The 13,488-nt window shown below is 36.9% G+C and overlaps 1 long non-coding RNA gene across 1 annotated transcript in view; it reads left to right on the top strand.

Moving 5' to 3' along the window:
• The first annotated feature begins 4,798 nt into the window (after positions 1-4,798).
• The window catches only part of LOC129146681 (uncharacterized), a 29,355-nt gene continuing 20,665 nt past the window's right edge, over positions 4,799-13,488 (top strand). The window contains exons 1-2 of the long non-coding RNA XR_008553709.1: positions 4,799-4,904; positions 7,833-7,909. This is a non-coding gene — a long non-coding RNA (uncharacterized LOC129146681). The remainder of the gene's footprint in view (positions 4,905-7,832; positions 7,910-13,488) is intronic.

Below are 13,488 nucleotides of genomic sequence, written 5' to 3'. Positions count from 1 at the left end.
TGTACAAGGTATTACAGATTGTGATTGTTTGGTTCCCATGCTTGGTGGGGTCACGGGCAATCATGATTAACAGTGCTTCAGAATATTCTCTCAGCTAGCTCTGTGATGGACATTTCACATTTTGAGAAGGGCAAAAGAAGATTTTCTCTCCAACACATCTGAGCAAAAAGGATGGTCTACTTCAGAAGGAATTTTTATGGCAATTAAAAGCAATCAAATGATGAACTGCTACAACCATCTTTCTCCTCTTTGACTTTCTATATTAATCAGCTATGGGGAGAAATTTAAATATAATTATCATATTTTACCATAACCGCATAGAAATTTAATAGTTTACTTGCCCTGGACTTTAAGTCAAGTTAATGGCAAAAAGTGACCTAACTAAAATTACACAGTTCTTACATTTGGTGACAGTTATATTTTAAGTTGAGGAGAGAACTGACCTAGTACTCATTTTCCCTTAAACATTAATCTTTTATATTTTCTCATGTGGTAAATAAATGTGAGAGGAAAATATTTTCACTTCAGTGTTTTATCTCACTCTTAAGAAGAAGTGTTAGGAAATGAACATCAGCCCTTTCTCTGAGGAATTCTCCTTGGCTGTTGCTGGTGGCAGGATGTGGCATTAGATGGACAAACATGACCTCAGGCTTCCTCTGTTCACATGGACCTTTAAGAAAGATTGTTTCTAAAAAAGGTTTAAGTTTTAAGAGCACTGAGGTAGACAAAGTGGGAGCATCGCCCTGCTTCCCCTTGGCACCAACTTGTCTTTGAAACCATGAGTCATCTTCCTTTTAGCAAGTGAAAATGTTCTTAAAATCACACATTACTCAATCACTCAGAAAGAATTTTGAAAAATGGATGACAATGTTGTCCATTATTTAACAAATTTCTCTGATTTTCCCATATCCTAGGGAATTTTTCTAATTCTTTGTCTTATAATAACCCTAAGGATGTATTTGTACCCTAATGATAGCATTTGGAACTGGCAGAGGTTGTTTTTTGGTTGAGATGTTGTCTTAAGGTAAGTTTCTACTGGTCATGTATGGTCAAAATACTTGAATCTATAGACTCTCTGATGAATTAAGCCATTGATGAATTAGAATAAAGGAATTCTTCAAATTGTGATTTGTTGTTTCAGCTTATTAGATTGTTTGACACTGTGGGAAATAAGATGAAACAAGAACTTTCAATATGAAAGCTGACTTCTTGTGTAACTGAAAAGAAACACAGGGGCAGAGACGGTGGTTCAATTCACTCAAACAAATTCATACACACAATTTACTGAGGAAAAACAAGTTCATTAAAGGTGACTAAATTTTTCTGTTGACAAATAAAATTTGCTTTGCCCATCTCTCCTGTTTAGCATTCAACAAATTACAAAACCCTGATCTAATTTGGCTAGTGATGGATTTTATAGATGAATGGAATAGACCCGTGCTAAGATATAAATCATTTTCTTCTAGTAAAAGCAAGTGATTCTGCTTATTAACACACATAATTGATTAGGGAAAGGCCTCAAGTAGCACACATCACACTCGTGAAAGTGATAGTCTAGCAAAGGAAAGTCTATTTGGATGAGGCAGTGCCCTGGCAAGTGAGAATGCCAGAGTGATGGTGAAGAATTGGGAAATGCAAGAAGTTGGAAAATTTTACCATTCTCAAAAATGTGTCTGTAGAATGCTCACTGAAGGAATTTAGGTATGTGAGTGAATTATCAGGAGTAAGAATGGGCCCTGGGTCTGAGAAGACTAGTGAGCTAGGAAGGTAATCAGCAGGGATCAGAACAGGGATAAGGTCACCAAACTATTGGTGATTAGATTTTGCCAACAAAGCAGAAGCTCAGTCCAATTAGGCAGTCAGTTACTAAACACTTATTGAATGTCTACCTTAAGCCATGAATACATTAGGTTCTTCAGTTGCAAAGATGAATGACATCGTCATTGCCTCTAATTGCTCACAATCAGAGATTGGAATGCAATTTACTCCCTAAATAGAATCAAGAATCACAGGATGATGAATGATAGAATAGAGAGTTGACATTACTTGTATCTTTTCTGTATCTTTTCTGCCAAATGTCAGAATTGGTCTCTGAGATTTGAGGTGAGGGGTGGAATCTGTAGGTGGGGATCAAATAATCCTATATATGAGGAAAAGAAGGCTTCAGACATCAGGAAGATTCGGACCTATTTCCAAACACCGTTTCAATAGAATCAAGAGCACACAAATGGCATCTTCAAAGTCTTGGCAGCTATTTCCTTGCTTTAGATCCTATCATAGCTTTAAAGGAGCGAGCAGATGAAGAGCTGTGAACAGAGGTGGAGTTCTCCTTTACTCTCACCAAACAGTGGATTTCAAATATTTTAGTTAATTTGAATGTCAAAGAGTTTCATGGGGGCAAAATATCTAAGAAATACAGATTTGGACTTTAGGGATGAATTGGTAAGCAAAGGCCCCACCCCTGCTTCCAGCACACCTGGTATCACAGCCTGGTACTATTGCAGTAAGTGTTGTCCAGTCTACTGTTGGCTGCCGCGGTGCTGCTCAGCAGCGCCACCTATGAGCACCTTCAGCTGCCACCATGAGTTGGGTCCTGATTTACCACTTCTTGGTGTGTCACCAGCTCTGGGTTCACCATCTCGCATGAGCAGATTTTGGCTTAGACTACTGGACACTGGAAACAGTATGAGTCCCCTTCCCTTGAGGAGCCGATTGCCTTTTGATATAAGATTTGACTACAATTCAACAGTATGTGAGATTTATGTTTGTTTGTATTTCCTACCATTGGATAGTTTGGACTGATCAGAGAGAGGTGAGGTGGTTCTGTAACATCTTTGGGGGCTCGTTGAAATACATAAAACAACATTTTGAAATCTAGAATGATTTCAGTTTATTACAATTTATTGAAGGACTGGTGGGTTATTCTTCATCAAATTTTCTCAGGGGCATATTGATCTGATCAGAAAAATTGACTATTGTTTTCTTTGGTATGATTTTGAAGTAATAATTATTTATTTTCATTTTGATTACATTCAATTGTTAATATATATTACTTGAACAAAGGCAATATTTATTGAGAATCATAATTATCTGCCAGATTTAAAATGTTACCAACCTGATTAGTCCCCTTGAAGGTAAATAAAGTTCAGAAAGTCTAAGTAAGTTAATCATGTCATATCATTATGTCTCTGACAGGATTCAAACCCAAGTCTACCTGATTCTAAAATGCAATTTTTCTATTAATGCCTTGGGGCAAATTTCAAGTTTATCTTCAAGTACTACTTGCTGAGTCTGGAGTCAAATTTTGCTTATTTTAAATGTACATGTTTAAAATGAATATATTTTTTCATCTCCTGGGTTTGGCACATAGTTGAACTCAATAAATATATAGAACAAGTTAAGAAATGGGTCATAGTTGTGCTAGGAAACAACTTTGTATGCACATTTCTGACACTGGTGTGCCTTTGGCACATGCATAGAGCAGCCTTGGTGCTGGGGTGGGCTGGTGGTGACTCCTCTGTGGTAGAGGGAGGTGGTTTCCTAAAGGAAGAGGGTTGGGTAATAAAAACCACAGAGGTTTGCTAGTACATTTGCTTGACATGACTTCTAGTCATTAGGAGTTATTTTGTGGCTCCATAATAAGGTGTTTCTTAGCATGTCCACTGGAGTGGAAGACTCCCTGGTCTGTGGCAAGGGCAGTTATTCCCTCTTTGCCATCCCTGATGTCCAGGTCATTGGAGCCCAGTAATAAGCAGAGGAAATAAGAACTATCTGGGAATCACTTCCTGCAAGACATGGAATATCACTATCATTTTGATTATGAAATATTGTCAGTATATAGGATTACCTGAGTATTTTCTGAAGTCATTACCACTGTTATTTATAGAATTAGCAGATGGAAGCTAAAGTACTCTCTTTGCATGGAAATTGTATATTTTCTCTTTTCCTTTATAAATGTTTTCTAAGATATTGCAAACATATGAGAGACTATTATAACATCACTTACAATTCCACTACAATGAAAAGCCAATTGCTAACATTTTGTGATTTCTTTCTAGTCTTGGCAGATGAGATTGTGCTAAGCATATAATTTTTATGTCTTATTTTTCATCTTCATTTAATAGTGCGCATGTGACCATTAAAAATGCAAAAAATTCCAATTGATTTATTACTTGCTGTTATAATTATCTCAATGTTATTATAATGCCTCTTAAATATGCATAATAAATAATTATATAATGCTTTTCTCTAAGTCACATAATTGCCCAATGTCACATACTAGTTATTTACAGAACTAGTACTAGAAACACTTTTCTCCTACTCAACTAAAAACATAATCCAAGTAAGTGTTTTCCTCCTACATTCTCAGATGAAGGGTAATATTAAAAGTACAACTGGAGTTTGAGTAATACTGAAAGTATTCAGTCTTAAAGAGTTTCACATTCTATATCTTTAGTCAGCCTTTTTTTTTTTTTTCATGTTTCCCACAAGATCATTCTGTTTTGAAGGAGTTAAAAGAATTCAGGGAAAGAACAATGCCAGTACTACACTCTAATGGAATTTATTTTATTGTTTAAAGAATACATCACCTTTACATCAGTACCAGATAGAATATAAGCAGATTTTTAGTGACAAATGATATAATAGTATGGCATCTACTGTAGGTTTGTGGGACTGGATTATGTTGTGGTTTTAATTATAACAATCTGATCTATAGTTTGAGTATGAACATTGAGATCCTCCCCCAACCACAAAACTTTCCTTGTCATTTTTTATAGATGAAGAAATAGGAATGTGGAAGTATAATCATTTGTCTGAGGTCACAAAGGGAAATGATTGCACACCTGGAATGTAAGCCTTGGACTTGACTGCAACCTTGGCTCTGTCCACTGCTTCAGATAGAGGTATATAACTTTTCTCTTCCCCAGCAATGACTTTTACCAGCTTTCAGAGATTTATTTGACATTGAATCTAAGCTTTGTGATTAGGATTAGCAAGAAAAGAAGGGGAGGAATTATTTATCCATTGGAATATATTAGTATGCAAATAAATCCTTTCTCTGCACTGTGAAAGGGTCTGAAATTATTACATATAAAATATATCTTTTATCAATGGCCCTGAATACAAATGTCGCTTTGAAGAATCCATGTTTAGAAATCTTCTGCCAATATTTACAGTGCATCATTTTCTTAGGACTAGACTTCTGTCTAGTGTAATTTTTAACAAATGGAGAATTATGAAATTACTTAATTTATTCATTTTTAACATCCACATTATTGTCCCCAAATGTTTTACTATGACTTGCTCTGAGACACGTATACAATATATGTACAATGCACATACATATACAATAAAGCTTCAGATTTAAATAGAAAAATTGGAATTACAGAAAGAGAGTATATCTATTTAACCTGCTAAGGTTTCTAATGGAGAGGCCAGAATATAGTTATGTTTTCCTTGCACTTTTTGTCTGTCTGATTGTGGCAACCAAGACTGAATGAGGATATGCAAGGAAAGACAGCGAGAAGTTTTACAACTCTGAAATAACCTTGTAAGCAGCGAGGAGCCTGTTTTACTCCAAAGAAAAATCTAAAATTTGAGTTTATAAATCAAACACAAACCCACATTCTATTCACATGGTTTTGTGATTGAATTTTTAGTTCTGGGTTTTTGCTGTTCAGGTTATATCAGGATCAACTGCTTGAATTTCATTTGATTAATAGAAACGGAATCATTTCAAGTGTGAGAGGTTTTCTGTATTAATGTTTAAAATAAATTTATTCCAAATTCTTACATAAGGGCATTACATTTATCTATAGAGCATGATTCTTGTTGTTTGAAGACTAGGGAAAGATTTGATGTAACCAGATATTTATCCGATGGGAAACTATTACTGCAGGCAACAAGATCTGAGGATGTTTGCCTAATCTATTAACAACAAAAGGACCAAGCTACAAAGTAATCTAAATTTCAAAACTCTTTATGAGTGGTAAACTGACTTGGAATTTAAAAAATAATTATTACTTTTATGTTTCTTTTCTTTCTTTTTTTTTTTTTTTTTAAGATTTATTTATTTATTTATATAAGCACTGGGTAGAGTCAGAAGCGCGGGAGGGTGAGAGAATTCACCAGAGCCAGAGCAGGGAGCAGAGCAGGCAGAAGGACCGAAGTACACTGCTGAGGGGAGCAGCAGGCGACAGGAGAGGTCTGCGCGCCATGTGGGACCCTCCCCCAGCGGCCGGGGATTGAACTGGTGCTACAGAGGCTGTGGGCAGCTTGGCAACTCAGCGCTCAACCGCTGCGCCACAGGCGAGGCCCTTTTATGTTTCTTTTTCTAGCTGTCCATGTTTTAACTATTTACAGGAAGTATATTAAACATGCCAACCATCTCTGATACTAAGCAAATATTTTTTTCTAAATACATTGTTTGCTTAATTTCTGGATTTGTATAAAACATGGCTGTGGGTCAGAGGCAATGGTTCTCAATCAAGGGTGACTTTGTAACCAAAGTGTTATAGGACAGGGAGAGGGGCAGCCCATACCCTGCAAACCTGCCTATTCTAAATGGGTTCTGCCATCCGCCGCATCAACACAAAACATATGAGACTTTAATGGGAAGGAACTTTAATACAATTAGGAAACAATACAGGAAAGGCAAAGAATCTAGTTTCTAAATCAAGCACCCAAAGTTACCCGTTCCCTCGTGGGTAAAAGTCCATCCATATGGGATCGGCCCAGAACAAGGCCCCAAAGCCTGCCACAAGTCTAAAGCATCTTCCAGTGGGGACCCACAGAAAAGGGTCAGAAACAACCAGACAAGTCCGGAAGGAAAAGAGCAAAATCAACATCAAAATAAAAGCTGCCATTGTCACCTTTCACCTCCCCACGGGTCTCACCCACGTCTGTGTCACCCAGTCCACGACCAAAAGACAAGCGCAGTTTTTTCACGTGTCTCTAGGCTCCATGCGCCTCCTCCAGGTCTCCTTCTGGCTCCATCCTGCTTCCTTCCTCAGTCTCCTCTGCTGCTTCTCCTCTCCCTGCTCAGCTCCACCCTCTCTTGGGTGGGGCAGGGAACCTCCCCCTTTCCTGGGGACCACCCTGTTACAAAAGGACATTTAGCAATTCTGAAACATTTTGGATGTCACAATTGGGGAAGGGTGCAGCAGGCATCTAGTGGTTAGAGGATAGGAATGCTGCTAACCATCTTGCAATGCACAGGGAATCCCCTTAACAAAGAATTCTCCAACTCCAAATGTCAATAATGCTAGAGTTGAACAATTCTGGCCTAAACAACCATCTGCCAAATGATAGGCTTGCCATGTATTGTTTTTTCTAATAGTTCCCTCATTTATAAAAGAGTACATGAAGATTTCCTCATAACTTTTCAAGACTGTAGTATCTATATTTCTTGATCCTTAAGACTTACTTGCTAAGTAATCAATACTGGTTGAGGAAAGCCAGATAAAATCATCCATATTTGTTCTTCTCTGTGAATTAAGGTCACCAATATTATTTTAGAAGACTTACACAGAAAACTGGTCAAAACATAAAAATAAAACTTCACATTAAGCTTCTCAAACCAGTATCCCTGTCCTAGAAGACTTCCCTTCTGGAATGTAGAATATCCACAACCTCTGTATAACTGAGTTGAGTTCCTAGTCCCCAGGGAACCCTCTCTGGTGAAGGAGCTCACTCTAACTGGCTACCATTTGGCAGAATCTTTCTTTTTGCTCTTTGGTGACTTCAGTGTCAGAAACCTGATTGCAAATCCTTGTTCCTCCACCACTGAGCCCTGAGACCTCAGGCAAATGAAAACATCTTCTATTTTCCAGGCCTAATGTTGTTCAAAAACTTGACTGAGAGATAACTGACATACAATACACTGTACATGGTTAAAGGACACAATTTGGTAAGTTTTGACAGCATACCCTTAAGAAACCTTCATCATAATTAACAGTGAACATACCCATCACCACGAAGAGTTTCCTTTGGCCCCATTGTAATGCCACCTCTCGTCCTTCTCTGTCCCCTTCTCTCATCTTTAGGCTACCCATGGTCTGCTTTCAGTCAGCATGGATTAGCTGCATTTTCTAACAATTTTATATAACTGGAAGAGCCATACAGAATGTATTCTTTTTGGTTTGGTTTCTTTGACACAGCATAATTATCTTGAGATATGTTCATGTTGCTAAGAGTATCAATAGCTTAGTCCTATTCAGGCTGAGGAGTTTTTCCTTGTATGGATAAACCATAATTTATGTATCCATCGACTTAATTCAATTATAAATTCAATAAGATCTGGGACTACACCTGAGGGGGTGGGGGAAAGGAAATATTGTTTAAAAATGAACAATGATGTACAAAATTAAAAATTAATTATTAAAAATAAAAAAATGAAGCAAAAAAAAGAGCTCTTTAGAGTGGGGAAAAGGACATGACTATACAGTACCTTTCTATACATTTTCTGTAATAAAGTTTTACACTACCTCTTTATGCTATGTTCTTAAGTATTGGACAGTCCATTTAAAGTATGTAAATTAAAAGGGGTCATTGTCACAGAAGGTAATTGCCATGTTTTTTTTTTTTTCCAGTATAACGGGTATATACTAAGGAAACCTCTCTACAATTCTAATCTGTTTATTTAAATTATTGTTGGAATATAAATATTTTTGGTTGAAAGATGACATCTATTTTGAACAGACTCTTATCAAATAGAAATATACTGGGCAAATATTAATGTGATCTCCACTGGCACCACAAGAACAATAACAACATAGGGAATAATTATAACACTAACCACCTAGATCATCAGCTGTTGTTCACACATCTTTTACAGCCATTGGTACTGTCATGTTTTCAGCTTGAAGGAATGAGATTTGTTCTACTTTAGGAAGGGGGAGCAGGCAGTAAGATATGAAATCATTTAGAAAAAGTAAAGCACTTGACTTGTGAAGTTGGGTAACAACTCAACTAAAATTAGAATAATGGGGCCTCCCTGATTGCACAAGGTGTTAAGTCTCAGCGCTATCAAGCTATTGCCAGCCACTGCAGCATGAGTTCAATACCCACCAGGGAGCTAACCCACATGGCGCAGCAGACCTCTCCTGTCTCACCCACTGCTCCCCTCAGCAGTGTATTTCAGTAGATCTGCCTGTTCTGCTCCTCACTGTCTCTGGTGAATCCTCTTCACCCTCCCTCCCTTTAGGTACCCCCCCCACCACGCACTTCTGGCCTACCCCCCAGTTCTTATATGCATAAATTAAAAAAATCCTTAAAAAATTAGAATAACAATCTGCCTTTTTCACCTGCATGAAATATTGTCAGTTTCTAATCTCAGCATTCCGATTTTTAGTACTGTTTTGGAAATTTTTTCATCTCTCTAATGCAAAGGAAACACAAAAAACCTGCTTCCCACAAACTGTTTGATTTGGAAGATATTAGTTAACAATAACCAACCAGGAGATAGATGTAATCCTTTCTGATCTTTCACTTTATGTTGCTTAAAATGACTTTCAGAGATGCCAACCATGGTGCTACAACAAAGGATAGATGTTAAGAACATTAAAATATTAAGTAATTTCTGGTTATTCCAGAATTTTTGAACAGAGGAAAATCTGTAATACTGAAAGCTTTTCTATCTGTGAGTGGAAGTAAGCAGGTCAGGGAAAGAATACTCAATACACAACTTCTGCCACTAATGTTCCACACATTCCTGGACACATGTGAGTGTGTTGTCTGCCCCTTATTGTGGAATCTTCACTATCACTGCAACAGTTAAAACAGTCAACTGAAGAGAATGTCTCATAGATTATTTTATTATTTATTTTAGGAAAAAACTAGGCAATTAACCTAGCCATTAACAGACTAAATTATTTATTTGGGTCTAAGATATCTCATGGAAACAGAATACAATAAGAATGTAAATCCTACTATCTCTTTATGGAAAATCAGTAAATGCATCATTTTAAAAAGGTGAATTTTTTATCTTTTATTATTAGAAACCCCAAAATACATATTTCTAATATTACCAAGAAACATCAAAGGACACACCCAACTCCCAGGTCTCTCACTGTTCTTTTTTTTACTTGCTTTTACATTATATCCAAGTCTGAGCATTTGCATTTAACACATGCTTGATAAGCTTTGTCAGGCTGAAGGACACTTCTCTGTTTTACATTCCTCAGCCTGTGAAGCCCTTTTTCTCTGCTTCACAAGCCCATATGGTCAAAGGTCAACCCCCCTCAGGCTGCAGATGAGGTCATTCTTGCTGATAGTCTGCAGCTGATCACAATAAAAACAGACTCTCCCATGTGACTGGACCTCCCCAGCTAGAAGCAGTGATATCATCTCTGGTAAGACAGGATGAGACATGCAACTTGTTTTAAATTGAACTACAATAAATTTTTCTTCTAGCTTCACTGAAACTTTTTCTTTATTTTAACAGAAACACTAGTTTGGTCATCATTCAAACTAAAAAAAAAGATAAAGGGAACTTATATTTTACAAGCAAACATATCTATTAAGTTAAGCCAGGTGAAATTACGAATTTTCTACTTAAAAAATAATTAAGTATTGGCAATTGCATATGGTTCATTCTAATGCTTCCAAAGCACCTTACTTCTAAGAAAAGTACAAAGTTCACAGTCATGTAGACCTTTAGTGTAAATCCCAGCTCTGCCACTTACCGTCTGTGTGAATTAAAAAACATTAGAATAATTCTGAACCTTACTTTGCTCAATTTTAAAATGAAGAAAGCAATATGTAAGGTACAGGGTTATATTCAACATGTATGAAGTGCTTGGGGTCGGTAATAATCAGAGTAGTACAGTGTAGTAGCACAGGCTCCTTAGCCAAAGCCATAAAGACAGATGTATTTTAAAATTCATAACTCTTCAGATTTTAGAAAAATATGTATAACTAGAATTAGTTGTTTAACTTGCAGGGCTTGCAAAATAAAAAGTGCAAGACCTCTGTTTAAAGTTTTTAAAGAGTTCAAGATGGTAACAGTAAAACTTTAAGTCAAATGCAGGACCTTTCTTAATGTGAAATGGTGTGTGACTGCCTGGCCTGCACAGTGGCTCAGTAGGTACCCCCAGCAAGAGTCTAATAACAGTAAAGAAACACATTAATATTTCTCTAGTGAAATGTATGATCATTCACACCAAGTGGGATAAAGACTAAATATTCTCATGTTCATTCAGGTCAGATTTAGCACCTGAATTTACAAAAAAACTTGTGTTCACAGCTTTTTGGATTTTGGAATTCTAGATAAGGGATTGCAGTGGGTTTTATATATATATATATATATTTTTTTTAAAGATTTATTTATTTATTTATGCAAGCACTGGGTACAGTCAGAAGCATGGGAGGGTGAGAAAATTCACCAGAGCCAGAGGGGAGAGCAGAGCAGGCAGACTGACGAAATACACTGCAGAGGGGAGCAGCGGGTGCCAGAGGAGAGGTCTGTCGCGCCATGTGGGACCCTTGCTGGCGGCCGGGGATGGAACAGGAGCTGCAGAGGCTGCGGGCAGCTTCACAGCCCAGTGCTAAACCACTGTACCACCAGGGGAAGCCCTGCAGTGGGTTTTATATTATATTTTCTGGACCAACTATATATCGGACATTATTGTGACAGACCTAAATGCCAGTAAGAGAACACTAAAACCAAGATGAATGGGTTAGGTCCTCATATCTTAGTTGTAAGACTTTAGGCAGACAAATTAGAGACAGAACTATAGAGTGGTTATTCCCTCAAGGGAAGGAGTCTAGGATACAGGAGAAGAAGGATGAGAGGGAAGCCAAAGCCATTATTTATTGATGGTTCAATGGGCAGCAAGTTTCTAAAATTAACAACAAAACAACTCCCTTAAATAAGTCTACCTTCTACTTACCTGGAGTCCTGCTTTCACACGCTTTCCTCTGATGTCTTTTATTACGGTGTTAACTGTCATGGAACACATTTTCCTTAAAAATGTGCTCACATGTAGGATGTGCACCAGAGAGAGAGTAACTGCTCTTTAGGCCAGGTTCACAATTTAGCCCCATCTTTGGCTAGAGTTTGAGATTACAGAATAATAATGGCTACCATTTATTGAATTGTATCACTTTGGTGAACTAAGGTCAGGTAGATCCATAACTAGTAGGGATTTGGATTTGAACATCCTATTAGTATTTGTGATTTATTTGTCAGGAACTATACATACATGTGCTCTCTTTTAATGATCCAGTAGAATGATTCCTGAGGTAAGCAGTTTTAAGGAAACAAAATTAAATATATATATAATTATATTTTTCTCAAAATTTAGGAAATGAGATCATTTTACTATGTATAATATGTACTATATTATTAATATATAACCCTACTAGAATACCAAGTAAGCAGGCAGAATTTTAAAAAGTTTAAGATGATGGGATTTTAGTGGATCGAAAAACAGAAATGTATAAAAATAGAAGCACAATCATATACCCAGAAAATAATACTAGTTTTTAATATTTTTCTGGAATAAAATATAAAACAGATGATGGGATTTTCCTAGCAGAATACAAGACTATGCAATCATTTCAAGAATGTTGGACTGAGAAAATTAAGGGCAGGACCTATATTCTACTCATTTGCATCCTACATAATGAGGCTATCTAAGAAAGACATACAACTAACTCTAATTATTTTTCACAAGCAGATGTACAATTGTGTTATTATTCAATAGAAGTTCAGAGTGAGAAAATATCTTATTTTAGCTTAGCTGGGGACCCACCAAGAAATTTTCAATTAGAACAGCTGGATTGTTAGAGTGAACAGAAAATTAAAAAATGAGTATGTTTACCTTAAAATCTCTAAATACTAGATGCAAAATGTTTGAACATAAGTCACTCACTTAATAAGCAGAAGTGAACATATAATATGCTTATTGAGATCAAGAAGATGCTGGAATTATTTGATAATAACTGTGAAGATGAATATTTTATCATGTAAGAGAAGTTCTAATGAATTGTCAATTCTAAACCAACAATATATGTCCCTATAAGAAGCTTTGTAAATGGTACCAACACTGAAAGATGGGCTTATAAAAAACTAGTAAATCTCATAAAACAGCAGCATTTTATCAAAAAATGCCCATGATCCAGGCCTGCAGAAGACTCTGCCTTTATTAGAGGTTCATTAAATTGAACCCTTCATTCCTTAGGCTGCAGAAACTTGGGTTGATGATTTCCTATGACTACCCCCTCCTGGTCTCAGGCTGCACCTTTTCATTTCTTCTGACAGTTTTCTTTCATTTATCTTTTTTTTTTTTAATTCTTCTCTTCTCTCTCTCTCTTTTTTTAAAGATTTATTTATTTATTTATACAAGCACTGGGTACAGTCAGAAGTGCGGGAGGGTGAGAGAATTCACCAGAGCCAGAGGAGGGAACAGAACAGGCAGACAGATGAGATACACTGCTGAGGGGAGCCGCGGATGTGGCAGGAGAGGGCTGCGCGCCATGTGGGAC

This window comes from Talpa occidentalis, unplaced genomic scaffold (genome assembly GCF_014898055.3).
Source record: "Talpa occidentalis isolate TD23 unplaced genomic scaffold, MPIMG_talOcc4v2.1 talOcc4.4, whole genome shotgun sequence".
Lineage (NCBI taxonomy): Eukaryota > Metazoa > Chordata > Mammalia > Eulipotyphla > Talpidae > Talpa > Talpa occidentalis.
The sequence above is the reverse complement of the archived record's forward strand: the minus strand, read 5'-3'. Positions and strand labels throughout refer to the sequence as shown.